This window comes from Sus scrofa, chromosome 9, assembly GCF_000003025.6.
Source record: "Sus scrofa isolate TJ Tabasco breed Duroc chromosome 9, Sscrofa11.1, whole genome shotgun sequence".
In the NCBI taxonomy this organism is placed as follows: Eukaryota; Metazoa; Chordata; class Mammalia; order Artiodactyla; family Suidae; genus Sus; species Sus scrofa.
The window spans coordinates 25,960,091-25,986,727 of NC_010451.4; the positions used below are offsets into that span (position 1 = coordinate 25,960,091).

At 50.2% G+C, this 26,637-nt stretch overlaps 1 non-coding gene across 7 annotated transcripts in view; it reads right to left on the minus strand.

Annotated features, from left to right (window-relative positions):
• The window catches only part of LOC106504851, a 65,135-nt gene extending 42,141 nt beyond the window's left edge, over positions 1–22,994 (minus strand). The window contains exon 1 of one of the 7 annotated variants that reach the window (XR_002335574.1): positions 22,834–22,994. This is a non-coding gene — a transcript (uncharacterized LOC106504851). Of the gene's footprint in view, positions 1–13,989; positions 14,500–22,009; positions 22,280–22,533; positions 22,694–22,833 lie in introns of those variants that run through there. The other 6 variants (XR_002335576.1, XR_002335575.1, XR_002335580.1 and 3 more) reach the window with 6 other exon arrangements.

The window sequence follows — 26,637 nt, forward strand, 5'->3', positions numbered from 1 at the left end:
CTCACCCTCCTGGCAGCCAGCATCACATCCGTCAAGCCCAACAAAGAATAAAATGCTTGATATGCAAGGTGAAGGACTACAGCTTGGAGTGTGAAGCATCTGTACCACTCCTTTGCTTTAGGGAAAATAATACTGAGGTTCAGAGAGGTTGCACAACATATCTGGGACCACCAAGTATTAACAACGGCAAAGCCAAGACTATACTCCTGGTCTTCTGGGAGGCCTTCCACTAACAATACTGATGATGATGTTGATGATGATGGTGGTGGTGGTGATGATGATGTGATGATGCTGATGGTGACAGTGATGGTGATGAGATGATGTGATGATGTGATGTGATGATGATGGTGATGATGTGGTGATGATGATGGTGATGTGATGATGGATGATGTGATGATGATGATGATGTGGTGATGATGATGGTGATGATGATGGTGATGATGATGGTGATGATGTGATGATGATGATGTGATGATGGTGGTGAGATGATGTGATGATGGTGATGATGATGGTGACAGTGATGGTGATGATGATGTGATGATGATGGTGATGATGATGATGTGATGTGGATGATGTGATGATGCTGATGATGATGGTGATGTGATGATGGTGATGATGATGGTGATGTGATGATGGTGATGATGGTGATGTGATGATGGTGATGTGATGATGATGATGTGATGATGATGATGTGGTGATGATGATGATGTGATGTGATGATGGTGATGACGATGATGTGATGATGGTGGTGATGATGTGATGATGGTGGTGATGTGATGATGATGATGATGGTGACAGTGATGGTGATGATGATGGCGATAGCATCCATGTGCTGAAGACTTTACATATATTACCCCACTCAATCCTCAACAAACTACAAGGTAGTAGTACTATGACTAACCCATTTCACAGGTGAGGGCAGAGAGATTAAATTACTTGCCCAAAGTCACACAGCTTGTTAGAGGCAGAGGCAGATGTGTGACAACGTGGATGAAGCTGTAAGGCATTATGCTAAGTGAAATAAGCCGGACACAGAAAAAACAGTGTACAATCTCACTTATATGTGGACTCTAAGAATGTCAAACGCATAGAAAAGGAGAGAACAGAGCAGTGGTTGCAGGGGAGGGGAAGCCGGGGAGACAGCGGTCAGAGAGGAGAGCGTTCCGTTGGAAGATGAGTAAGTTCAGGGATGTTAGGTACCACGTGGTGACGACAGTTAACAATAGCGTATTCCAGGTTTGAAATTTGCTGAGAGTAGATCTTAAGTGTTCTCCCACACACACAAAAAAGTAGCAACTCTGTGAGGTGACAGGTTAATTTACTTGATCGTGATGATCATTCCACAATGTATACGTAAACCGAATCACCCCATTGCTTTCCTTAAAAACATACCCTCTTTATTTGTTGACTATGCCTCAATAAAGCTGGAAAAAAATAATAAGAGGAAAAAGAAAGCAGCACAGGCAGGATGGAAACCTGGGTCTAGCTGAAATCCGTGTTCTTAACCCTCACGCCTGACGCTTCCAACAAGGGAGGAAGTCACATTCACAACTGTTCTGCCACTGGTAACATTTTCAGGGTCTCCCACCTTTCCCTCCGGGACATAAAAAACAATCAGCAGCAAGGGATATAAAAAACAAAAATATTAACCTTGGGGAGAAAGAAGGCTCAAGACTTTCCACCCTAGACAACAGAACTGATCAGACTCAGACCTGAAAAACTAGGGGCTAAAGATAAAACCAAGTCCCTTTGGGATTTTGCCCAATGTTTTGCACCTTCAACAAGTCACCTTTTTTTTTTTTTCCTATGTCTTTTGTCTTTTTAGGGCTGCACCCGTGGCATATGGAGGTTCCCAGCTAGGGTCCAATCGGAGCTGAAGCCACCGGCCTACACCACAGCCACAGCCATGCCAGATCAAGCCGTGTCTGCCACCTACACCACAGCTCACGGCAACGCCAGATCCTTAACCCACTGAGCGAGGCCAGGGATCAAACCCAAGTCCTCATGATGCTAGTCAGGTTTGCTAACTACTGAGCCACAATGGGAACTCCAAGTCACATATTTATTTTCACGCAGTTAATTCTAACTGGACAGTTGGTGCTGCCAGGCCCAGTTGGCGATTTCAGAAATCAGTATTTACCCGATCTTATAGCTTCCACCAGAAACACCACAAAATCACCAGTTTAATCATGTATGTGGCTATCTCAGTTCACGTTCAGGAAACAGTTACTTTTTTAAAACTGTGGTTTAAAAAATAACATTAAATTGAAACTGATGCTTTTTGATTCAATAAGAAGCATGTGACTTTTCTAAGAAAGGCCATTTATATTCTCAGATTCCCCAAAGATAGAGCCACCTCATTGTATATGGAAGATGCTTTGTTCTCCAAACTGTAAAACCAGGACCACTCGCTGCACAGACACCTGCTCCACTGCAACATCCACTTCCTTTCCCGGCACGACCAAACCACAGGGCCAGGCTTCTAGTTCTGTTCAAGATCTGCACCCATCACGGAACTGGAGCTCTAAAAGGGGCCACCTGCAGTAGACCCAGCATGAGTCATTTATTCTCTCAATATTAATCATAAAAGCAAGAGCAACAGATAATGCTGCCTGCCCACTTATGAGATGCCAAGCACGGCGCTGAAGGCACTCGGCACAAGTTATCTCTTCTAACCCTCACCGTACCACTGTGCTAGGAGCCCTTGCACCCCGGCCCAAAGATGGATGATGAAAGTGACACTTAGCAGGCTGAGAGAATCACCCAAAGCCACACACCTGGATGCTGCACACACAGAATGCAAACTTGGATTTCTCCAACTTCAGAGCCAAGCTCTTGACCATCACACAACTCGCTGAATTCCAGGCCCAGAGAGCTTTCCTGATGCTGAACTCTCCCAAATATACGAAAAATAAGTAACCACAATTCTCACCAGCATCTTCCAGAAGACTAAAGAGGAGCGAACACTTACTGTCCAACTTATTTTATGAGGGCAGCATTGTCCTTATACCAAAAGCTGCCACAAACATTATAAAAACAAAAACTACAGAATAATAACTTTCATGCAAATGGATGCAAACCTAATCCAACAATATGATCAATGATGATTCATCACCACCAATTCAAGTTTATTCCTGGAATGCAAGGTAGTCACAGCTTTCAAAAATCAATCAATGAAATCAATGTATTGACTGAAAATAAACATGAGAGGATATGAAAAGAAAAAACCAGCACACACTTGGCAGCCCTCTGCTTTCCCGTCACAGAAAGCACAGCAAGGACCACCACTCTCATCGCCTCCTGAGGGCAGTGCTGGGTGTGTTCTGACTGGAGGGGAAGCTCCAAGGAGCTCTCGCAGACAGACCAACTGACCAACTGTAGCCAGCACTGGGCTAAGGATGGCAGGAATATAGAAAGGAAGACAAAACAGATCCCTGCCCCCAAGGGCTTTACCATCGAACCTATATTGATCTAAATTAATCCCTCTCTGAAAAAGACACATGTACCCCTATGTTCACTGCAGCACTGTTCACAGTAGCCAAGACAGGGAAACAACCTAAATGTCCATCGACGGATGAATGGATTAAGAAGATGTGGTACATATACACAACGGAATACTGCTCAGCCATAAAAAAGAACAAAATAATGCCATTTGCAGCAACATGGATGGAACTAGAGACTCTCATACTAAGTGAAGTCAGAAAGAGAAAGACAAATACCATGTGATATCACTTATATCTGGAATCTAATATACAGCACAAATAAACCTTTCCACAGAAAAGAAACCCATGGACTTGGAGAACAGACTTGTGGTTGCCAAGGGGGGAGGGGGGGTGGCCTGGGAGTCTGGGGTTAATAGATGCAAACAATTGCCTTTGGAATGGATAAGCAATGAGATCCTGCTGTATAGCACTGGGAACTATATCTAGTCACTTAGGATGGAGCAAGATAATGTGAGAAAAAGAATGTGTAAGTGTGATTGAATCACTTTGTTGCACAGCAGAAAATTGACAGAACACCATAAACCAACCATAAAGAAAAAATAAAAATCATTAAAATTTTAAAAAAAGAAAAAAGTAATTAATTAATCCCTCTCTCTCTAGGACATTTTTGGCATGAAATGTATTTCCATCATGATCCTGGACATACGCACACATACTGGGCCTTACCATGGGTGATGCACTGATACTTTTTAATTCTCTCTTTTTTAAATTGAAGTATAACTGAGCTCCAGTACCATATTAGTTCCAGGTATACAATACACTGGGTCAATATTTTTATAGATTATACTCCACTGAAAATTATTATAAAATATTGCCTATATTCTCTGTGTGTACCATATATCCTTGTTGCTTATTTATTTTATTCATAGGGTTTGTATTTCCTATATATTCTTTTCTTTTTTTTTTTTTTAGGGCTACACCTGTAGCATAGGGAAGTTCCCAGCCAAGGAGTCAAATCAGAGCTGTGACTGGGGCCGACGCCCAGCCACAGCAATGCTGGATCCAAGCCACACCCTCGAACTATGCTGCAGCTCATAGCAACGCCAGATCCTTAACCTACTGAGCAAGGCCAGGGATCAAACCCACAACTTCACAGACACTATGTCAGGTTCTTAACCTGTTGAGCCACAGTGGGAACTCCAGCTTTGCATTTCTTAATCCCCTACCCCCATGTCCCTTCCCTTTTTTTTTTTTTTCCCCCCAAACATGTCAACCCATTAAGCTGATACCATGACTGTGAGTTCTGGATGACAGTTGGAAAAGCCCCGCTCTAGAATGCCCCACTTTAGTTCTAATTTTAAGATTGGGGGGGGGGGCTGGGGAGGAACATATCAGAAAGTTCTCCCTTACATCTAATTTAAGTTCCTTGGGCTGTCAGGTTAATTAAAAGGCTGGGTGTCCCCAGGGCAGGGGCAGCAGTGTACCAGATCAGCTAAGGGCCTGGGCTCTGGAATCAGCAGACCTGCATTCAAATACTGACTGACCTGCCTGCCTGTTAGCTGGGTGATTTCTCCAGGTCTTGGCCTATAAAATAGGAGATAATACCATTCACCCCTTGGGTTTGTTACAAAACACCTGCCTGGTGCCTGGCTCTGCATTTCTCAACAGGGACACTACAGGCATGGGTGGGGAAGGGAGACAAGCTTGGTTTGCAGCACAGGCCTGCACGCCAGAGGTCTTGGGGCCTCTCCGGCCCCACACAGCTCCCAATACCCCCTGGTGGTTGAGAGCCAATTCTGCAAAATAAATGACTGCCTTGGATGACTTGCCCCACAGCCTTCACCTGGTCCAGGGATCCCAACTCCTTCAAATCTCCTTTTTTTCTTTCTTTTTTTTTTTTTTTTTTCCCCTAGGGCCGCTAGAGCTTAGGCATCTCACATGTTGCACTTTTGTGTGGAACGCAGTTGTTACCTACATTAAAGATTTGAAGGAGTTGGGGAGTGATACACTGTGGCTCAGCTGGTTAGGAACCCAACTAGTATTCATAAGGATGCAGGTTCCAATCCTGGCCTTACTCAGTGGATTAAGGATCTGGCGTTGCCGCAAGTGACAGCAAGCTGCAGATATGGCTTGGATCTGGTGTTGCTGTGGCTGTGGTGTAGGCCAGTAGATGCAGCTCTGATTCGACCCCTAGCCCAGGAACTTCCATATGCTGCAGGCGCAGCCCTAAAAGGATGGAAGGAAGGAAGGGAGGAACAAAGGAAGGAAGGAACGGGAAGGAAGGAAGGAAGGAAGGGAAGGAAGGAAAGGAAAGGAAAGGAAAGGAAGAAAGGAAGAAAGAAAAAAAGAAAGAAGAAAGGAAGAAAGAAGAAAGAAAAAGAAGAAGAAAGAAAGAAAGAAAGAAAGAAAGAAAGAAAGAAAGAAGAAAGAAAGAAAAGAAAAAGAAAAGGAAAGAAAGAGAGAGAGAGAGAGAGAGAGAGGGAGGGAGAAAGAAGAGAAAAGAAAAGAAAACATCCTTGTCTGCACCCACAGCAATATCAGGACAGTCTCAACTCCAGGTCTGCCTCTCTGATGGGACTGTAAGTTCCTGGAGGCTGGAAGTAAAGGGACTTGCTCAACATCACGTGGCAAACGTACACGGAATTGGAATCCCCGAAGATCGAAAATCACTCATCACTTTCCTGGTTCCTCTGAACTTGCCCCACACTTGTCTAGAAGCAAACTTGGAAGGAAGGCAGGAGGGAGGGTAGGATGAAAGGCCTCCTATTACGTAGTCAAAAATGTTAAGAGTCAGTCTGCCGGATGCTTGAGGAGGCCGTCCAGAAGGGGGGACCTCAAACTCAGACTTTCAAAGTCATCTCAAGATAACTCTACAGGCACGGAACATGTACGCACTAAAAGCATTAATGTGAACAATGTGTACATTTTAAACACCTGTTGCTAAAGTCCTGTTTTGGTGTTTCTTCACTGTTTTTTAAATACCGGCCTGGCCACTTGGGAGTGGCCATAAGGATTCCTCAGAGCTCTGGTCCCAGCAAATGAAGCAAATGTCAGCTATCCCACCTGAAAACCAAAAAAAAAAGGCGGAGGGAATCTTGGCAAAATTCTAGCTGCGATTACAGTTCTTTAGGGTCTTTATGCTTCGTCCTCTCCCCGTGCTTTGGAGGAGGGGTCCCAGGAGAAGTGAGTTACTAAGGCTCTTAGCCGGGAGGAGGGTCTCAGGTCTCTGCTCCTGTGGCGGACGTCTGTGGTTTCTCCACGTCCCGCTGGCTTGCAACAAAGACAGACATGGAGGACCTGTTCATTGAGTCCTGGGTGATTTTATGTACACTTGTCTTCTCATTTATATCTCACCCAGCTCTTTTAGATATTACTATTATTATTACTATGCCCAGTTTACAGGCTATAGACTCAATGAGGTTAAGTTAAAAGCCAGGAAACGGCTGGGAGGGAAACTAGCTTGTTGTGAGACCTAAATGAGATAATGTACCTAAAAGGCTCGACACGCAGTAAATCAGCAACTAGCAGCTCTTACTAACATAAACAGAAGCCAACCAGCTCTGGGTAATAAATAAATTTCATTCTTTAAAAGAGAAGAGGGGAGTTCCTGTCGTGGTACAGTGGAAACGAATCCGACTAGGAACCATAAGGTTGCCGGTTCGATCCCTGGCCTCACTCAGTGGGTTAAGGATCCAGCGGTGCATGAGCTGCGGTGTAGGTCGCAGACGCCACTCGGATCCCGCATTGCTGTGGCTGTGGCATGGGCTGACAGCTGTAGCTCCAATGAGACCCCTAGCCTGGGAACCTCCATATGCCATGGGTGCGGCCCTAAAAAAGGACAAAAGGCAAAAAAAAAAAAGAGAGAGAGAGAGAAGGGGTATAGAACTCTACTCAATATTCTGTAATAGCCTACATGGGAAAAAAATCTGAAAAAGAATGGATATGTGCATATGCATAACTGAATCACTTTGCTGTAGACCTGAAATTAACACAACATGGTAAATCAACTATACTTCAAAATAAAATTAAATTTAAATTAAAAAAAAAAAAGGTTTCAAGAAGTTAGTGAGGAACAACAATTTTCAGAAAATTCAAGGAAGCAGGGTGGGAAAACTAAACTCCCCTGGCTTCAGGACGGTTTCCGAAACCTCCCCACCGCCAGTGCCCCTCCAGGAACAGAGAAGTGGCTGCTGTGTCCTGGTACCTCCAGACTCACTCGTCAGACTTTATAAATACACCACACGACCGACCAGAGAGTGCTCATTGCCAATCTCCTGGGCAAACAAGTCCAACAGGATTTGATCCGGAAATTAAATGTCCAGGCAGCCCAGCCACACTCAGTTCAAAATAGATCTTCGTGACCTACTTAGCCTTCTAGTACCATTCTCAAAGCCAAGGCCAAGCAGGCAGTGAGGTGGGGCTGCTGACTTCAGCAGGGCCCTGCACCCTGGCTCCCTGTCATTTGAAACACGCCCTGAAATAGTGATGGCCTGAAGGACCACCTTGAGGTAGCCAGACAGTCACCCTAGCTTTAAAACAGCTGATCCAGAAGATTGTTAAAAAGCAGAGTCCCAGAATCAGGCTGACTATTCACCCCTCTGACCAGCCTCAATGATGCATTTTTATTTATTTGGAAGAAAGGCTGTCACCTCTCTTGACAGTGGCTTTTCAAGCCACTTATCCCTCCCTCGCAGTTGTTTCTGGAGTGGATCTGTACCTTCTCCAGGACGCAGTGGGCTCTTGCAGAGCGGAGACCCTGTCTTCTTTATCTCGAGATTCCAGTGTCTTGCAGGGAGAAGCAAGCACTGCGCCCACCGTGCGACGGTGAGTGTCTTCCCTCCCACTCCCGTGCTCGGCTCCTCAAGACCATGGAACAGAAACCCATCGACTGCACTTGCTGTAAAGACCAGCAAGACAGACAGGACCAGGGAAGCTGCTGCAGAGTTTCAATCACCACGGAGCCACAAAACGAGCTCCCCCTTACTATTCATTCCACTAGGGAGGCGTGAGTCTTGGGAAGGGGAATCCACGGACCTTGGCTGAATGATACGCCAGCCAAATCCCAGAGCGCCCCAACACACAGCACTACGTAGACAAAGGGACACTCTATTCCACCAACGAAGTGATGCTGGAAGAAGCTGATGGCCAAAAACCAAAGGAAACAAGCCAAAGCAGACCACCCCTCTTCACATCCAAATCTACCCTCTTCTGGTCTTCCCGGGGCAGCCCCTTCCTAGAAATTTACTCCAGAGCTCCGCTCCCTGACAGCATGACACGGACTCCTTGCTACAATCACGGGATGCAAGGAGAAGAAGCCTTTTTATCACCCACATAGAAATATGGAAATTGAGGCCAAAGCATGTCCACCACATGGTAAAAGCAGGACGACAGCACAAACCTTCTAACTCCAAGCTCAATGCCCCTTCTCCAAGATCACCCCACACGGTGCACCCAGACTCAGCGAAGCCAGCTATCTGAGCTCTAGGCCACCGCTCTTTCCATTGCCACCCCCACCCTCGCCACCCCACCGAGCACCTTCCCCACACCGCCCCCCCATGGCCCTCTCCCCCCCCAACAGCCCTCCCCCCCACAGAGCCCTGGCCCACATTCTTCTCCCCCACACGCTCCCACCTGCTAAACAAAGACAAACAAGAGCAGAGAAATTATCAACCCAGTATCCATCAGCAGGCGGCACTTATGTCATCCACTTGTCACCACTCATGCCCCAAGCCAAGAAGACCACCCTGTAAATACACAAAACCCAACCCTAGAACTTTCAAAGGAGAGACACACTCTAGACCCACACTGGCTTTCTGCAATCGAGTGAGCACGAGGCAGGGTAAGTAGTCAGGGACTCCAACAGCCACAAACCAGAGAGCCCGGCTCTCAGCATCAGCACCCTGGGTCCACATCCTGTCTCTGGAAGTCCCTGCTTTCTGTGACCTTAAGCAACATTGTTTCTCTAAGTCTCAGCTTCCTCATTCATAAAATAAGAGGTTCAAAAAAAGGATCTCCCAGTGACCGTACTTCACGCCACAGCACCTTAAAATGGCTAAAAAGCTAAGTTTTATGTTATGTATATTTCATCAGAATAAAACAAAATACATTAGCATTTGCATTTTTTTGAAAAAAGAATCTCACAGGCTTATAGTGAGGATTGTATAAGGCTGTACTGGCAAGTTCTTATAGTGTGCAGTACACATGAATCTTAATAAATAGCTATTTATTATTTATAGTAATTTTAACAGCTTTTATTATCTAGACAATGCATGCTCAACATATAAAATGACAAAAACTTGAAAGATAAAAAAAAAAATCTTCTGTAATACCAAAATCAAGAGACAATTGCTGAAATAAGATTCTTCACAGTGTTTCTTTAATGCACAGACATTTCTTACATTTGGACTGCAATATACAGACAACCCTGTCATCATGATCCATTCTTTTCTGCCTTACTACTAATTGCAAAAACAACTGTCACGACAACATCCAGAAATAAAGGGACTTTGTTCAGGGCAAGGATCAGAAGTTGCATGAAACTTGAAACAGGAACAAGGAGCTCACGCTGAACAACTGGGCACGCCTGCCCCGGAGTCAGGGTGGGGGTGGGTCACGCAAACCCCCGCCACCTGTCCCTCCTTCCCCATCAATGTTCACTGGTTTTTTGGGGGGTGGGCGGTGAGGGACAAGCCAAGCAGGACAAGGGCTGCGGAGGGGCTCATGGGAGCTCAGCCCGTGCCAGGCTCCCCGGGACACAGAGCTCACATTCCATTGCCCTCAGGGAGCTCCCCGGGTGAGGCGGGAGTGGGTGCAGGCAAATCTCCCCCAGGCCCCAAGCAGGGGCTGCGGGGGCGCAAGCGAGGAGACACGCATGACTCTGCATCCCACCCCAGTTAGGGATGAGACAGCCGAGGCCAGGGAGGCAGGTGACTGCTGCAAGGCCACCGAGATGAGGCCAGTCCCAACATGGGGCAGAAGACGGAGCTTCCCAGGTCCTGAGCTGCGGCAAAGATGCCGCCTGTGGGGGCCCCAATTTATAAAAGGACAAATCTGTCCGGCCCACATCTAGTCGGGCATGCCCATCCCCAGGTCCTTATCTACCCAGTGCGTGGGACACATCAGCAGAGACAAAGGCCACCAGGCACAGGACAAGGAGGTGGTTTTGTGGGACACCTGGTGCCATGCCCACTCCCACCCTCGGGCAGGGTCTCTCTGCTCTAGTGTGGAAACTCCCTCAGACTCCAAAGACTCCTGGGGACGCGAAGTCAGAGCTTGGTCCAGAGTGCAAGCTCCTGGTGGTGGCGGCAGTGTCTGGAAAAGAAGGAAGCTCTACCGCTGGGCGGGGAGGTGCCCCCAGCCTGGCTCAGGCAGGACCTGTGATCTGGCTGGGACCGGCTCAGGACTTTTGGTCTGGATGGATGCGCGTTTCGTTTGGGAGGTGGTAGTGGTGGGGTGGCGGGTGAGGGGTGCCCACGGGCAGCTCCTGCAACCCAGGGAGGAGCAGCTGCTCCTGGCGCTGGGGATCCTATTTCCATCTCCGCTGGCACCGAATTATCTTCCCCAGCGGCGCTCCCCAGAGGGCAGCAGTGCCCTCGGTCCCCACCTCCCTGCACCCACACTCCTGGCACCCCCCTCGCGGGGGGAGGCCGGGAAGAGGGCCCACTTCTCCAGAGCCCTAAGCACAAACGTGCCAGGCCCTTTCCTTTGGCGGCCCAGGGAGGAAATTAAATGTCAGCCAGATAAGGAGATTTCCTTCAGCTCTGACGCCGAGGAATCCGAAGTTATGATTCCCCCAGGACCTCACAAGCCTCAGCCCTGGGGCCAGGCACACCCGGGGCAAGCCAGGCCTGGAGCACGGCTCTCCGGACCCGCTCGGATCCGGATGGCAAACATGAACAACAGTGTAAAACTGCAGGCTGGTGACAAAATGGGCAGCAGAGAGGGCCTGGGCAGAGTGCCAGGACCCCAGGAGACCCCCGGTCTCTCCACAGGGGCTTTTCGCATCCCATCCCGCCCTGCCTGGATTTTCAAGGCTGAGTGAGGCTGCCGCCCAAGGCAGCTGACTCGACACTTTTCACGGCACAGGGACTTGATCTACAGAAGGATGTGGGGAGCTGAGCACGCTGAGCTGGCCCTGACCTCAGCATTTTCTAAATCCGCCGGGGTGAGGAGCACCGTGTCCACCAGGCGGGCCCAGGCCAGTGGGGAGGAGGCAGCGCCCGGCACGGCTGCCACGTGTGCTGGGCTTCCCGGCAGCCGGCCGGCCCCAGCCTTATCTACTTTCTCTTCTTCCTGCTTGTGGTTTAAGTGTGGGGGAGCAGGTAGGTGAAAAAGCATCTAGCAGGAGAGGGAACAGACAGGAAAGGGCAGTGGACCAAGGGTCAGCAGAACACTGATTATTTCAAAAAGAAACTGCAGAGAAACAACGGCTGCAAAACACGCAGGTGTACAGACACAAGGCTGCAATGGCCCCTGAACTTGGAAAAATCCTTGACCAGCTAGTCCGCACACAACCCTGCTCCCAGCATGCTCACACACACAACAGCAGCTCCCATCCTGCTAGGGTAAAAGGCCAAAGCCCAGCGAGGACCACCTGATCCTTGATACACACCCACACCCACACATACACCCACACGTGACTTCCACCCCGATGTCCCCAAGCCAGCCTGGCAGGCACACACGTCCACCTCAAGGCCTCCGTGTCTGCTGGTCCCTCTGCCTGGAATGCACCCCCTTCCAGCCCTCTGCTCCTCCTTCCCCACCCCTCCAACACCACCTGCCCAGCAAGGCCTGCCCAGCCCACCTTTCCACACCTCACCACCTCCCCGCGCCCCGGGCACTCCCCAGGCTTTTCAGCACTCATCACTCCCTCACATACTGTCCTGGGGTGAACGGTGTCCCCCTGAGGTCCATGTCCACCGGGAACCTCAGAACGTGACCTCATTTGAAAACAGGGTCCCCGCAGATGTTAAGACAGGATGAGGACCTCTGGAGGAGGGTGGGCCCTCATAAGGAAGCAGAGGACACAGACCCAGGGAGGAGGCCATGTGATGACAGAGGCGGAGAGCAGAGCTGTGCAACCATGAGCTCGGGGCACCGAGGCCACCAGCACGACCAGAAGCTGGAGGAGAGTTGGGAACAGGGTCTCCCTCAGAACACCAGGCCTGCAGGGGAAGACGTCCCTGTTGTTCAAGCCAACCAGGCTGCGGGCCCTTGTTTCACCGCCCCAGGAAATTAGGACGCGTACTGTGAACTGTAACCAGCTATTGTCTGCGGCCCCACATGCGAAAATCAGCCCCAAGAGAACAGGGTTTCGATGTCTTTTGTTCGGGATGAAATGCCCAACAAACAGAATACTGGCCGGCTGAATAAATCTATTTGTTGCATAGATTCTGAGTGAATGAAGATAAGCCTAGAAGGGAGGCAGGGGTGCTGTACCCATCCCATTGAGGGCAAAACTGAGCTCTGCTAAGAGACAGAAGAGCCAGGACCAGAACCAGGACCCTGTTTGTTCACTAGATAAGTAATCCTAAGCTCTTCTGGGGGCTGAGAGAACACGAGAATACGTGGAGCACCCACTAAGCACACGTGTGGGCAGCAGGCAGGCAGGGCAGGCTCCAGGCGGGCCTCTCCTCAGCAGGGCTGTGACCCTGACCCAGGCAGCTCACCCCTGGGGCCTGGGGTCCTCATTTGCAAATCAAGGGTGGATCAGAAGTCAGTGGCGTCTACCTGCTCAACTCTCTCAAAGGGGCAAGCAAGGCTTGCTTTAATTTGCGCTGCTGAGAGCCCTCTCAGACCCGGGAGCCAAGGTGACATCTCCGCTCGGCTGACTTACACTGAGGGCAGCACTTTGCACATATCACGCGCCTGTCTGAAATCTCTCTTACACCACCGGCATCCTGCTTGCACACACACTACCTGGATCTGCCATGATCCCACAGGCACACGCACACACTGACTGACTAACGAAGGGCGAACACAAATAAAAGTGCTGGATGCTTACAATTACTGATCACTTACTAGGTAAGATGCTCAGAGTTTTACAAACAACACTCTTTCTGTTTTTGTTTTTTTTTTGGCCACGCTGCAGCACATGGAATTCCTGGGCCAAGGATCAGATCTGAGCCATCGTCGCAACCTAAGCCACAGCTGCGGCAAGGCAGGATCCCAATGTGTCAGGCCAGGGATCGAACCTACGCCCCAGGGCTCCCAAGATGCCACCGACCCCAACGCACCACAGCAGGAGCTCCCAAACATTACTCTCTTAATCCCCACAACAACCCTGTGAGGTAGGTACTAAATTATTCCTGGTTTACAGATGAGGAAACCGAGGCCCAGAGAGAAAGGATACCTTTGCTTAAGCCACATGGCCATCAATGATGGAGTGAGAGCTGGAAATGACCCTCGAGTCTCTTCACCGCCTCGGGCTGTCCCCTCCATCGCTCCTTCTCCCTGGCCCTCTCTGAGCGGCAGGAAAAGGACTCTGTCATCCACCAGTCAGAGTCTCCCCCAAACCCACTGGGCTACACAGCCTGGCTGAGCCTACCTGTGAGGGCCTCCAGACACTTCCTCTAGCAGGTCGGGCCCCGGGAACACCTTCTCAGAAACCCTGCTCGGGGACAAACTGCCATAACATTCCCACAAGCCAGGAGAGCTGGGGGGGCGGCTCTCCACACCCCCACCCCGCAAAGGCAGCCCCGCCACGCACACAACCTCGCTTCACCACGTGCACAGAGGCTACTCCAGAAGCAAGAGCGGCTGATTTTCTGGCTGTGATCTTTAAAGGAGCCCTGGGTTCAGCTCCCTGCCTCGAATCCCTGCCTTGGTTGTGCAGCTCAGCGCTGGTATCAAGCACCGCTCACACTCACTTGCCTCCTCGGGGAGAGGCCCGCCCAAAGGTTCAGGCAGGTTACACCCTGGTCCAAGGGTCCTGTGACAGCGCCCAGCCTCTGGGAGGAGCGGAGAGAATGTGAAGCCAGGAGCGTTGGCTTCCAGTGCTGATGGCAGGACGCTCACACCACCCTGAGCAGAGCCTTGGTCCTGGGGGCCCAGCTCCCTCATCCTCCCGCTTAGGACAGGACCCCCCCCCCCGGCCCCCCTGTCCAGATCCAGAAGCCAACTGAGTCTCACAGCCGCACCAGTGATGAATGAAATGCCTACTAAATACTCTCCGCATCTCTCCCCTAATAGAATGATAGCCCGTGGGGAACCCACTGGCCTCATGCACTGTTGGTAGTTTAATCCAGCACAGCCCTCGAGAGCACAGTGTAGGACTGCTGTTAACAGTTCAAACGTGCAGAACCTGAGGCACACCAATTCCACTCCAAGAGAAATGCACGCATGTGTGCATACCAGAATGTACACATGAAGATGCAACAGCAAAACTGAGTCAGTTTCTATGTCTATCAACAGGGGACAGACTCATAAATTATGTTATACCTATACGATAAAATATGCTGCAGACAAATGAGAGAAGAGCTGCTAATGCATGAAAAGAGCTACCAAGATCTATTATGTCAACAGATTAAACAGTGAAACGATACATGTGATGAGATCAGATTTATGCTCACGAAAGAAACATAACTGCAAGTTATTTGTGCTACAGGCTGATGGACAGTTTCCGGAGAGGTGTCACACTGCTACAAATGGTCACCGCCGAGGGCCCGGCAGGATGGCAGTATGCAGGACGGGGTGCCAGGAGAAGGAGGGCTCTATACTTCCTGCTGTGGACCCCCCATGTGAACAGGAGGGTGGGGTGCAAGAACATCACATAGTCACATACGACCCATATCATTTAGAAAAAAGCAATTGAACTGATTTTTAAAAATACCACCACCGCCACAACAGGGTTCGCGTTCTGGTGTGAAAAGGCCACACCAATGGGAACAAGTTTTGGCACCACACTCCAAGGTCTTTCCAAGAGTGAGTGATAAAGGTCAAGTGCAATCTCAGAGCACAGATGACAGGCTGGATCAGGATCAGCAGGGAAGAAGGGAGATGCGGGCTGCAAGGGAAACCTGGGGAAAAGCTCTGTGGAAGCGGCAGACCTGCCCTGTCCCAACCTGCCCAGCTCCAAGGGTCGCTGTGCTTCCAAGTAATCATTTTCCTCCTCGCAAGGAGGACACGGCCGCTAGTAATAATTTTTTTTTGCTTCCTAGTAATAATTTTCTAGGTTTTCTTCGCTCTCACCCCCACAGGATGAGAAGGAAGTAAAAACCAGGATTAGGGAGCATTCCCTTTCCATAGCAGAGAGGAGGCCACCTGCTGTCACCAGCACAACTGCTCCCAGGAGAAGCCAAAGAAACAGCCTGGCCAAACACCACCTTCCCGACAGAGGCACCGGGTGCGAGGCTGAGCCAAGGCTGGAAGCCCAAAGTCCACCCACCCGAGTCCCTCCACTTCGGCAAACAACCAGACAGACCTCTTTTCACACTCGATACTGAAATCCCAACTGATCCAGTACACAAATGACATGGCTCTGCCAACAAAACGGCAACGACGTGGAGGGGAGAGAGAAATCAGGAGTACGCTGGATAAATATATAGTTACTCTCTCTGCTTGTCCATATTAACACTTCTGGAAATTCAAACATTTGATTTTTTTTTTTTTGCTTCCCAGTAATAATTAAAATAAACACACACATGCAGCTAAACATGGAGCAAAGCAGGAAAAGAGGGGCTCTGCTTAGGACCTGATGTTCAGGACGGAGGCTGACAGTGAACACCCCCAGGCAAAACACGCTCCCCTCTCACTGAATTGGGCACCGTGTTAGGCGCCAAACTCAATGGGCACTTGAACGGTCCCTGGCTGGGGGCCACCCTTGGGACACGGAAAGGAAGTCACATCTTGGAGGGAAAGGGGTGACCATCAAACAGTGGGGGAACAGAGTCATGTACACCGACTCACTGCAGAGTTGGCTGTGCCTGTGGATGCGGGAAGCGGGCAGGCCGATAAAGTGACTCTTGGCCTCCTCGCAAGGAGGTCACGGCCCAAGCAGAGCTGGACCCGACCAACTGGCTGGAGCCCAGCAAGAACAAACTCTCTGACGAATCTGGGCACTATGCGGTCTGGAAGACCGAGGCCTGGGAAAGTTTATTAGGGACTCTGGCACTGACCAGGGGAGAGGGCACAGGACCAGCACATTCCTGACATGGCATGAGCGCAGCCTATTATGGGGACGCGTGCATACTAGCAACCAGGGACCAACCACATCCCCTTGCTCTGACTCTGGTGCTGCTGAGTAGAGCCGGCTCTCCACGGAAGCTGCACCCTTCAGGGGAGGGTGGTCTCACCTCCTGGCCAGGCAGGCCACCAGCTCGCGCCTCCCCCTTCCCCCACCAGCCCGTCATGCCTGGTGACCACAAGTCACCCCAGCCCCTGCCTAGAGGCAGCTCAGCCCTTGGGGAACAGCCAGAACTGAGGACCACAGCCCCTGGGGGGGTCCACTGGGGAACGGTGGGGCACCCCCTACACCCCAGAGAGGCTTCCTTCTTTAGGGGCTTTTTCCTTTCAATACTTTCAGTTTAAGTTTGAATGTTCAAACCGGTATTTCCCTAACTGGGGTCTGAGAACCTGAATTCCATCCTGAGATGCTCCAGGAAAGGGGCAAACGATAAGGCCAGAGCAGGTGGGCAAAGACCGGGGAAGACGCTTTGGGGTTTTGCACAGGCACCTTTCTCTGGCTGTCACAGGGCACAAAGGAGGTGACCTTGATTCCTAAAGAGACTGCTTTCAGTCTACACAGAGTATCTCCAATAACCACCCAGCCTGCGGGCATGAAAACCAGCAGTAGGGAAGGCTGAGGAGAGGAAAGTGCTCCCAGACTCACCTCCTCCCTCTCTGGGCCCCAATCCAGAGGACTGAGCAGCACCCATGCCAACCTGTCCCCTTTGCTCTGTCACCACTGCCGCCGGCTTCAGTTCAAGCCCCCGTCCTGTCTCATGCCCATTTCCGTGCTGCTCATGTCATACTGCACACTGCCCATGAGGCCACCTTTCAAAACCACAGTCCTGACCCTCTCACTTAACGAAGCCCCTGCCTATAGGACGGAGCCCACCCTGGCAGGGGAGCAGGACCTCTGCCTAGCCCTGCGGTGGAGTCACAGGGATCACAGCTGCCACCAAGGCCACCCCCTCACTGGCTGTGTGGACACAGGCACTTCTGTGCCCGTTCCCTCATCGGTGTGACAGAATAATAATTGCCCTCAAGAGCCTCTGGGGTAGGGGTGGTGAATCCAAGCAGAGGAGAGCCCGGCTCTCCAAGAACCACCATGACCCTTGCTGTCCCCAGCCTGGCTCCGGACCCCGTGCTCTTCACTGCCTCACCGTGCTCCCCCTTCTTGATGAAAGAAGATGAGTAAACTCAGGAGAAAAGAAGGCACATTCAACATCAAAAAAAAAAAAAATTGGAGTTCCCGTTGTGGCGCAGCAGAAATGAATCCAATTAGGAACCAGGAGGTTGCAGGTTTGATCACTGGCCTCGCTCAGTGGGTTAAGGATCCAGCTTTGCCATGAGCTGCAGTGTAGGTCTGGCGTGGCTGTGGTGTAGACGGGCAGCTGCAGCTCTGATTAGACCCCTAGGCTGGGAACCTCCACATGCCATGCGTGCGGCCCTAAAAAGCAAAAAAAAAAAAAGGTCATAAACGTAAAAACTAGGCTAGGGAGATGTGAAAGAAACCAAAATCAACAATCACAATAATGTGAGAGGAGGAGAAAGGACAGGAAGAGAAGGAAAACATTACTTTGAAGGAACTGCTCTTAAAACATACAGCTCTGTGGTTTTTTTTTAGACTTCATTTTTTTCCCCCAAAGATTTAGGAAGATTACATTTCAAAAGCTCACAAAGGAGACACTTCTGGCTTTTTTTTTTTTTTTAACCATTTTTTAATTAATATCTTCAGAGAACTAAAAAGTACTTTTATAGACTGACTGAATCTTAATAAAATTCTCAGAGAAATTCTGGCATCAGTCACAACAAAACACCCTCTCGGAATTTAATTTCCTTTTTCCGCATACAACTTACTATGGAAACTCATTTATGATGCCACCACAACCAGTCAAAAGCTGCCTGGAGCATGAAAACTTCCAAGCTCCGAGAGAGAGCCTTATAGGACTGGAGGGAAACTGGCCCGTACTTAGCCAGATCCTACATCTCGCAGATTGCCACCGCGCCAAACTTTCCAGATCCTACTGCCAAATCCATCTCCTTTCCAGCCCCCATGTGCCCTGCCCTCCCATCTGACACTAGAGCTCTCACAGTGCCTCCTACAGCGAGAAAGCTCCAAATCCAGTATCTCTCCACTGCCCAACAAAACGAATAAAAGAGGGGAGAAGGGCACAAAATGGGCACAAGGAAACTAGCTACGGCCATCTTCAACCTCCCACCAAAAGACCTGTCCTTTCTGGCTTCTGGTTTGGTTCAGTTTCCTCCTTTTAGATGATGGCAGGGCCTAGACTATTCACTGCATGTGTTAGGGGTGGGGTGGGAAGGGAAAAGCTCAAAGAATTATTTGTAAGGACTTCAAAATGTACCTTTTTCTTCTTCCAGCAAGCAAGCAAAGGCTTTACCAGGGCTGCTGGGAGGGGGAAGACGAGCATCCCCTCTCTATTGCCCTATAGGGGTTTTTGCCTCTTACAGCTGGAGCGGGGGGGACCAACGTGGGGTTCAGAAAGATGAGGTTTTCTCCTATTGGCTTTGCTCAGTTACCTATATCAGTCCTTGTCCAATAGGGGTCTTAGGGGCAGAAATGTCCTGTAAGTCTCATCATTTCTTGGCCCTTTTCTCACCATAAACTGAGTCACAGGCGATTAGGGACTAACATCCATCTGGGTGTCTCCCTACAGTAAACGAGGCCTGTGGGTATGTTACTCCCTGGAGCCCTTAAGCCGCAAATGTTAATCAATGGCCATATCAAAGAATGCATCGGAGCCCCTGCTCCTACACTGACGACCTAAGTGATTATTCTGCCTCGATCTCCCCTTCTAGTGTTGGAGATTCTAACTGCGGTGGGGGGAGGGGGACAACCGCTCTGGCTGCTTCCTGCTGAAAAGGGGCATCCTTAGGGGAAAGCAGTTCGGTCTCCACTCATGGGAAGGTGGAGTGGTGAAATGTACTTTAAAAGCCATTCTTCCTCGAGGACAATTCCTCCTGGAAGGCATAACCAACCCCTTATCCCAAAAGTGCCCCTGGGCAAGGGGAGAAAAAAGAGGTTCCTGAGGACCCACTGCAACTCACAAGTACATCTCACTGAGGGAAAGGCATATACTATCACCCTGATTTGACATAAGGCAGAAATCAAGCTCAGAGGGATCAGGCAATGGGCTCAGCACATCTTACACCACATCCAGCAGACACCAAGACTCAAGGACTCATAAGCGTCCAACGTCCCCAACTTCTTGGGGTAAAATATTGTCCTGGGTTGAAGGCACCTTACAGTTTACACATTGCTTTTCACACACATCATCTCACTTCACACCACAACCCTACAGGATAGTTAAGAATGACTTTTCCACTATTGCAAATTGGTTTTGGGGGTTCGAAGACCATCAACAACTTGGGCAAGACAGTGGTAGTACTTAAGAGCTGTATCCTGTCTAAGCTTTCTTTCCTCACCTCACAGTGCCTGATAAATGGGAGGGGTTCAAAGGATAACTATTATTAGCATCATAATCGTTCTTAATTTAACAGACTTCAGTTAAGGTAAAATTTATACACACACATACCTATGTACTACTGCTCTCTTAAGGATCCAACTTAATTACTTGCTGGAGAGGAGAGTTTTACCACTACCTCAAATTCAGAGATAACCACTAACTGCAGCTTCCAAGAAACTGACAGAAAAGGATTACTGAAAATGATGTGGTCAAAACCAATATGGATTTTGGATTCTGAAAGCCACTAATAGAAGAGAATAGAAGGACAGGAGCATTCAGTTATCGTAAAAAAAAAAAAAAAAAAAAAAAAAATCCTCCTCTCCGCCAGCATCATGGCTTGATCATAAATGCGCTGCGTGACCCGGCCGTGTCATTTCAGCTCTGTGATGACCCTCAGCATTCAAAACGAGATGGCTGGCAGGTGACTGGGAAGGTCTAGGGAGAGGCCCCCCAGGGGGTCTGGGGAATAGCGGTGGGATGAACAAATTACTCCCTTGAGCTATTTTTAACGTGCTCCATCTAATACAGTTTGCCTATTCATTTCACTCACTTGGAAAGAAACTGGGAAGTTCAGAAATGCCAGATGCCACAGGAATCAGCTCACCACTTCTCCAGCCAGAATGGAGATGACAGAAGTGGGGTGTACCGGGATGGCAGCATCAGTCAGAAGGAAATCTATGGCACTAGAGCACTAAGAGTGCCCACGGAGGTTCTTCCAGAAAGGCTGTACCCAGTCCAATCTAACTGAGCATCCACTCTAGGCTTGAAGGTTAAAACAAAAGGAAAAACTCAGCTGCACTGATGAAACCTACCTAATTTTTTGAAGCAGAGTTAACAACGTTGCGGTAATGAGAGCTGGATAGCCATATACACTAATTGCCAGCATGGGAAGACTACTCATACTATAAATCTAGTACCAATTGTTATTAGTTTTTTGGTTTTGTTTTACTTTTTGCAGTCTTTCTTGCTTCTCAGCTGTTTTCTTTTTTTTCCTTTTGTGCTTTTTGTAGGGTCGCATCCACAGCATATGGAGGTTCCCAGGCCAGGGGTCGAATCGGAGCTACAGCTGCCGGCCACAGCCACACAGGATCCCAGCTGAGTCTGCAACCTACACCACAGCTCACAGCAATGCCGGATCCTTAACCTGCTAAACGAGGCCAGGGATCAAACCTGCAACCTCGTGGTTACTAGTCAGATTTGTTTCCGCTGCGCCAAAACAGGAACTCCTCCCAGCTGTTTTAGGTCCAACCTAATTTCTTTAGAATAGGCTGAGGCTGACTTCGTGTGGCCTACCTAGTTTCACAAAAAATAAGATTTCAGTCCTCTTCAGAAACCTCCTCTTGCTTCCATCAGACTGTCTAGCTCTTTATTTATACCCTATTTCACAGATAAGGAAACTGAGCTCCAGAGAGGGGAAGTGACTCATCCAGGTCATAATCCTTACTAATATACCTAGGACCAGCACCAGGGCTCTCAAGGCCCAGAGTGTGGGTCTCCGGCTCTATGGCTTTTGCAAATGACCTAGCATACTTGTGTCTTGAATACAAAGTTTATTTGGGAAAAAAAAAAAAAAAAAGCCAACATGAGTCATCCACTGTCAAGGGGCACCACACAGACTGTGCTTCTAATAAAGCATCCAGCATCTCCAGAACCACTTGTTTCTGGAATAAACGACCTCAATCCCGGGAAATAAAAGGCCATGTCTCATACCCCTTCAGGATACGCACGACCCTGGGAACGGATGGGCTGCTGGGCTTTGGGGAGCTGCTAGCCCAACCCACGGAATCCAGACGTTGCAGGTACCGAAGAGGGAATCGGGTGGATGGGTGGGTGCGTGTGGGAGGAGGTCGGAGTTGCGGTTTTCAGACAGCACCTGGCCACAGTTACGATTTCATGCAGCCCAATCCTACTCACCTTGAAACCTCTAAATAGCTCATCCACTCAGGGGTCCCTCCTCAACTTCCCCAGGACACAGGCACCGAAGTCTAGGCGGTGAATCCAGCAGATGGGGAAGGGCGGTATTTGACCCCCAAGCGGTAGAGGAAGCACCACTCCTCGCCCTCCTCCACTGGTTACAGGAACTCCCCACCGGGTCTTTAGACGCCAGAGGAGCCCCCAAAGCTGAGCCTAGCCCCTCCCTCAGGGTCTGCCCCCAAGAGAGGCGGGAAGAGGCAAAGCCCACTCCCCATCGCTCTACCCCGCCACCGGCTCGGCTCCCGTTCCCTCCGTGGCCGCCCCGGGGGCTCCCTCCCTCCTCACCCTCAGGGCCCCCGCCTTACACTTCCCTCCAGCCCGAGACCCTGAGCGCACCCCTTCCTCCACGCCCGCAGGGGACCCGCGTCTCCCGCCTCTGACCCGAGACCCCCCTCTCCTCGCGTCCCTCCGCCCCCGGAGTCCGCAGCGCACCCGCACTTCCCGCCCGGCCCGTGCGGGCTCACCGTCCGCCCCAACTTTTCCCAGCCTCGGCGCCGGCCCCGCAGCCACCTGGATTCCGCGTCCCACGCCGCGCCGGGCTGGCGGGCTCGCATCCCCTTGGCCCTCGCCCGCCCCGCCGGCACGAGTTGCGCTTGGGACCCGCTCGGCGCCGGGCCTCCGCGGTCTACCCGGCGCGGAGGCGGAGCCGGCGTGGCGGGAACGGCGCTGTCCCGGCGCCGGCACCCCCGCCCGGTGCCGGGCGCCCGCCCGCGCCCCTCCCTGCCCACCTGCCCGCCCGCGCCGCCGCCGCCGCCGCTGCTCACCTCCTCCCGCGCCGCCGCCGCCGCCACTGCCGGGAAGACGTGGCAGTGGCCGCCGCCGCTCGCGCTCCCCGCCTCGCCTCGCCTCTCCTCTCGGCGCCCGCGCGGGCGGCTTCGGCGCTCCGGACCGCAGCGCCAGGCGCCCTCTGCCGCCGGGAAGCCGAATCCTCTCGCCCTAACCCTAACTCGCCGGCCGCCCCGCCCCCGCCCCCGCCCCCAGAGGCCCCGCCCCCGGCCCGCCGCCGCGCCCGCTCGCCCCTCCCCGTTCCTCTGGATGGGAGACCCTCCTGCGTGCCGCCCAGGGCCTGCCGCCGCCGCCGCCTCCGGGGAGCCTACCCTGACCACCCAGCCACTCGGCGCCCTTCCTCCCGGGCCCGCACAGCTAGTGCGGGTCGTGACCCCCTCGAATCAATACATTTCCTGCTTCTCTGCATCGGAATGCCTCGCCCTCGAGAAAGTAAAATCGGGTTAGGGAAACAGACAGCACGTCTCTCTCTGTCTCTGCTAGGGCTAGGTTAGCGCCCCGCCTGGAATACCCAAGTGCGCAATGAATACTTGTGGAGGGAGCGAAAGAGTGAATGAAGGAGTAGAGATTTTGGCCGCATCCACCCACGTAGTAGCTTTTAAACCTCTAGAGGACAGATATCCCGACCCGGATTTGTTTTTTGTAAATTACACACACACACACACACGCAGCTTTGCAGTACCAAAGCCGCACAAGGCCCACAGCTCAATGTTATTCAGGGCTTTTAGTCAAACAGACTTAGGTTTCAGATCTACCACTTAAAGGCTGGGAGCTCTCGGGAAAACGAAATCTCCCTGGGCAGTTACCCCGTCTATAAATTAAGAATAATAAAATCTACTTCTTAGGGTTGTTGTGAGAATTCATTATGATCATGTAAAGCGCTTTGCACAGCCCCTCCACCCCGTCTACACTGTGGTATATAAGTGGTAGCTCCCGTTAGTATCCTCACTGACCTAGTAGGTAATAAAAACTACAGGCAACATGTAAATGAATGGCAACCTTTTTGTCCGAGGACAGACAACCCTAGTACCCTTGTGCCGGTGGTATTGTCACCTGCCGGGCAGAGCCGGCCCAGAGAGCCAGTCTTTTCCAGTCCCTCCTCTCCCCACCCCCAGGAATTAGCTGGGCTTGGGTTTTTTTAAGAGCTGGAGAGCTGGCTCTCCTTCAGGTTTTTCACCCGGGTTTCCGTAGCCAACCTCCTCATTCACAAGTGTTTATTTTATTGCAAAGGAAGTGAACATTTAAAGGCGGCTCTCTGTTTTCTGCTTGCCCCTCTCTCAACACCTTGAGGCCATCTGTTCCTGTTGGACAGTCTTCTACCTGCTCTACACATAAAGAAGCCAGTGGGTGTGATAAAGTGGCATCAGAGGGGACTGGGCTGGAATCCCAGCTGGTCCACCCCCGGCTTTCTGAGCCTCAGTCCCCACAATTGTAAACTGTAGAGGATAACCCTTATCTGTGACACAGTCTGTGTCTTTGAGAGGAGTAGTGATCCAGCCTGTGAGTGCCATCCGTGCCGTCCTGGAACATACAGGTGTTGAATAAAAGGCAACTATTGACTCTTTTACTTAACAAGCCTTTGGGGAGCATCCACTGAGTATTGTTGGTGCTGGGAGAGATAGGGAAACAAACATGGGCGAAGTGGGATTCCTGCCCCCAAAGGAGTGTGAGGTCTAGTGGATGAGACAGGCACGCACAGACTAGAACAGAGCAATTGGAAGGACATAGATGCTGCTAATAGGAAATTAGTTCCAAGGTGGGGCAGTGGTACTGCAGTATAGATTGCTTTAATTCATTATAATTGTAAATGCCATTTTCCTCTAAATATTATGTACATAACTTTCCAAGGCCACTGCTAAAATTAATGAATAATTTTATGAGGCAAGCAGAGCCATTTGATGTAGGATTCAGTCCCTTAATAAGGTGACTCCAGATGCTTCCTTATACTAGTAATAACATGTACATTGTGTCTTCGTGAAAGCACCATAATTTATAAGTTAAAGTTGCACATCTTGCAATGCATATCTAAGAGGGAGAGTTCCCACACGGTTACACTAATGGCCTTTAATGAATCACACCTCCTATCCATGCCCTTGGTATAGCCCCCTCCCTTATCAACCCTGGGCTTGACCACGTGAAAGGCTTTGGCCACTGGGACATCAGGAAGTATGGCAAACACAGGGATATATATATATATATTTTAGGGCTACACCTGTGACATATGGAAATTCCCTGGTTGGGGTTGAATCAGAGCTGTAGCTGCTGGCCTACACCTCAGCCACAGCCTCACCAGATCCAAGCCGCATCTTTGACCTACACTGCAACTTGCAGCAACACCAATCCTTAACTTATTTAGCAAGGCCAGGGATCGAACCTGCATCCTCATAGATACTGGTTGGGTTCTTAACCCACTGAGCCACAACAGCAACTCCAACGCAGGGGTCTTTGATGAGCACTTGTGCCTCGCTCCTTGCCTTCTCGAAACGCTGTAAAGAAAGTAAAGAAACCAGGTCCAACCTCCTTAAAAATGAAAGACCCAGGGCTCTGCCATTCCAGCAGCCCCCAGCCAATCACCAGCTGAACGCAGCCACATGCTTGAGCCCGGCATGACTAGCCAAAAATGACCCAGCCAACCCAAGAGTTGTGAGAAATAAAATAAAATTTAAGCCACAAAGTGTAGGCAGCAGTAGATAACTGATATGCAATCGCGCATAGGCATTTTGACAGTTGCAAGGTCTTGGTGAAATTTAGCCAAGAGTTGATACTCTCACTAGTGTTTTCTGTCATGAAGCATTCAATTTCAGTTGCTATGTCTCAGTGTAGCAGAATATCACACTTTAAGTAATACCTTCTTTCAAAGTTCCTCAGTGAATGACTACTGAGCCTAGTACCGGTTAAACTCCTTTTGCATCCAACAGGACAATGAGCTGGCAAAATCAGCTTAAAAACCACTTTAAACATTGTAACCCCTTGGAACACAAGAAGGCTTTATAGAGGTTGGGTGTTTATCTCTCCTATTTTATGATCTTTTTGTTGGTGGATATCTTGTCCAATTTGATAAGATGTCACTGTAAATCACAAAACATCAGAGAAGGAAGGAAAATCGGAGATTAGCCAACACTCCTTATTTTGTAGATGAGGAAATTAAGGCTAAGAGAGATTAGAAGAGTCTTACCGGGACCCCCCGCTGTGGCACAACAGGATCAGTGGCATCTTGGGAGTGCAGGTTCAATCCTGGCCTGGCACAGTGGGTTAAGGATTCAAGGATTCAGCTGGGCTTAGCAGGTCACAGCTGTGGCTCGGATCTCCTCCCTGACCTGGGAGCTCCATATGCCAAGCTGGCGGCCAAAAAAGGAAAAAAACAAACAAAATAGAAGAGCCTTACCAATTCCTAGCGTCCTGGAGCTGGCTCAGAGCAAAACTGAGATGACCAATTCAAAGATCTTTACACCATTCATTGGACTGGATTGTCTGCTGGATTGTTTTTCCCTTTGTTACATTGGTTGCTACTGAAAATATCCTCCCCCTGCTGCTCAAAATACCTTTACGACTTCCCTTTGCATTTTAGGATAAAATCCAAACTCTTCACCTGGCCCCACGAGGTCTGGCGCAGCTTGCCTTCCAGAGGCATTGCTTTGGCTCTACCTATCACTCAGCACGCTCTGTCCACTCCAATTCTTTCTGTCCTTGCATCACTCCACTCAAGATTCCAAGCCCTGAATGAAAGTCAGCCTCACCTGGTTTGGTCACATGACCTGGTTTGATCACATGACCTACCTGGG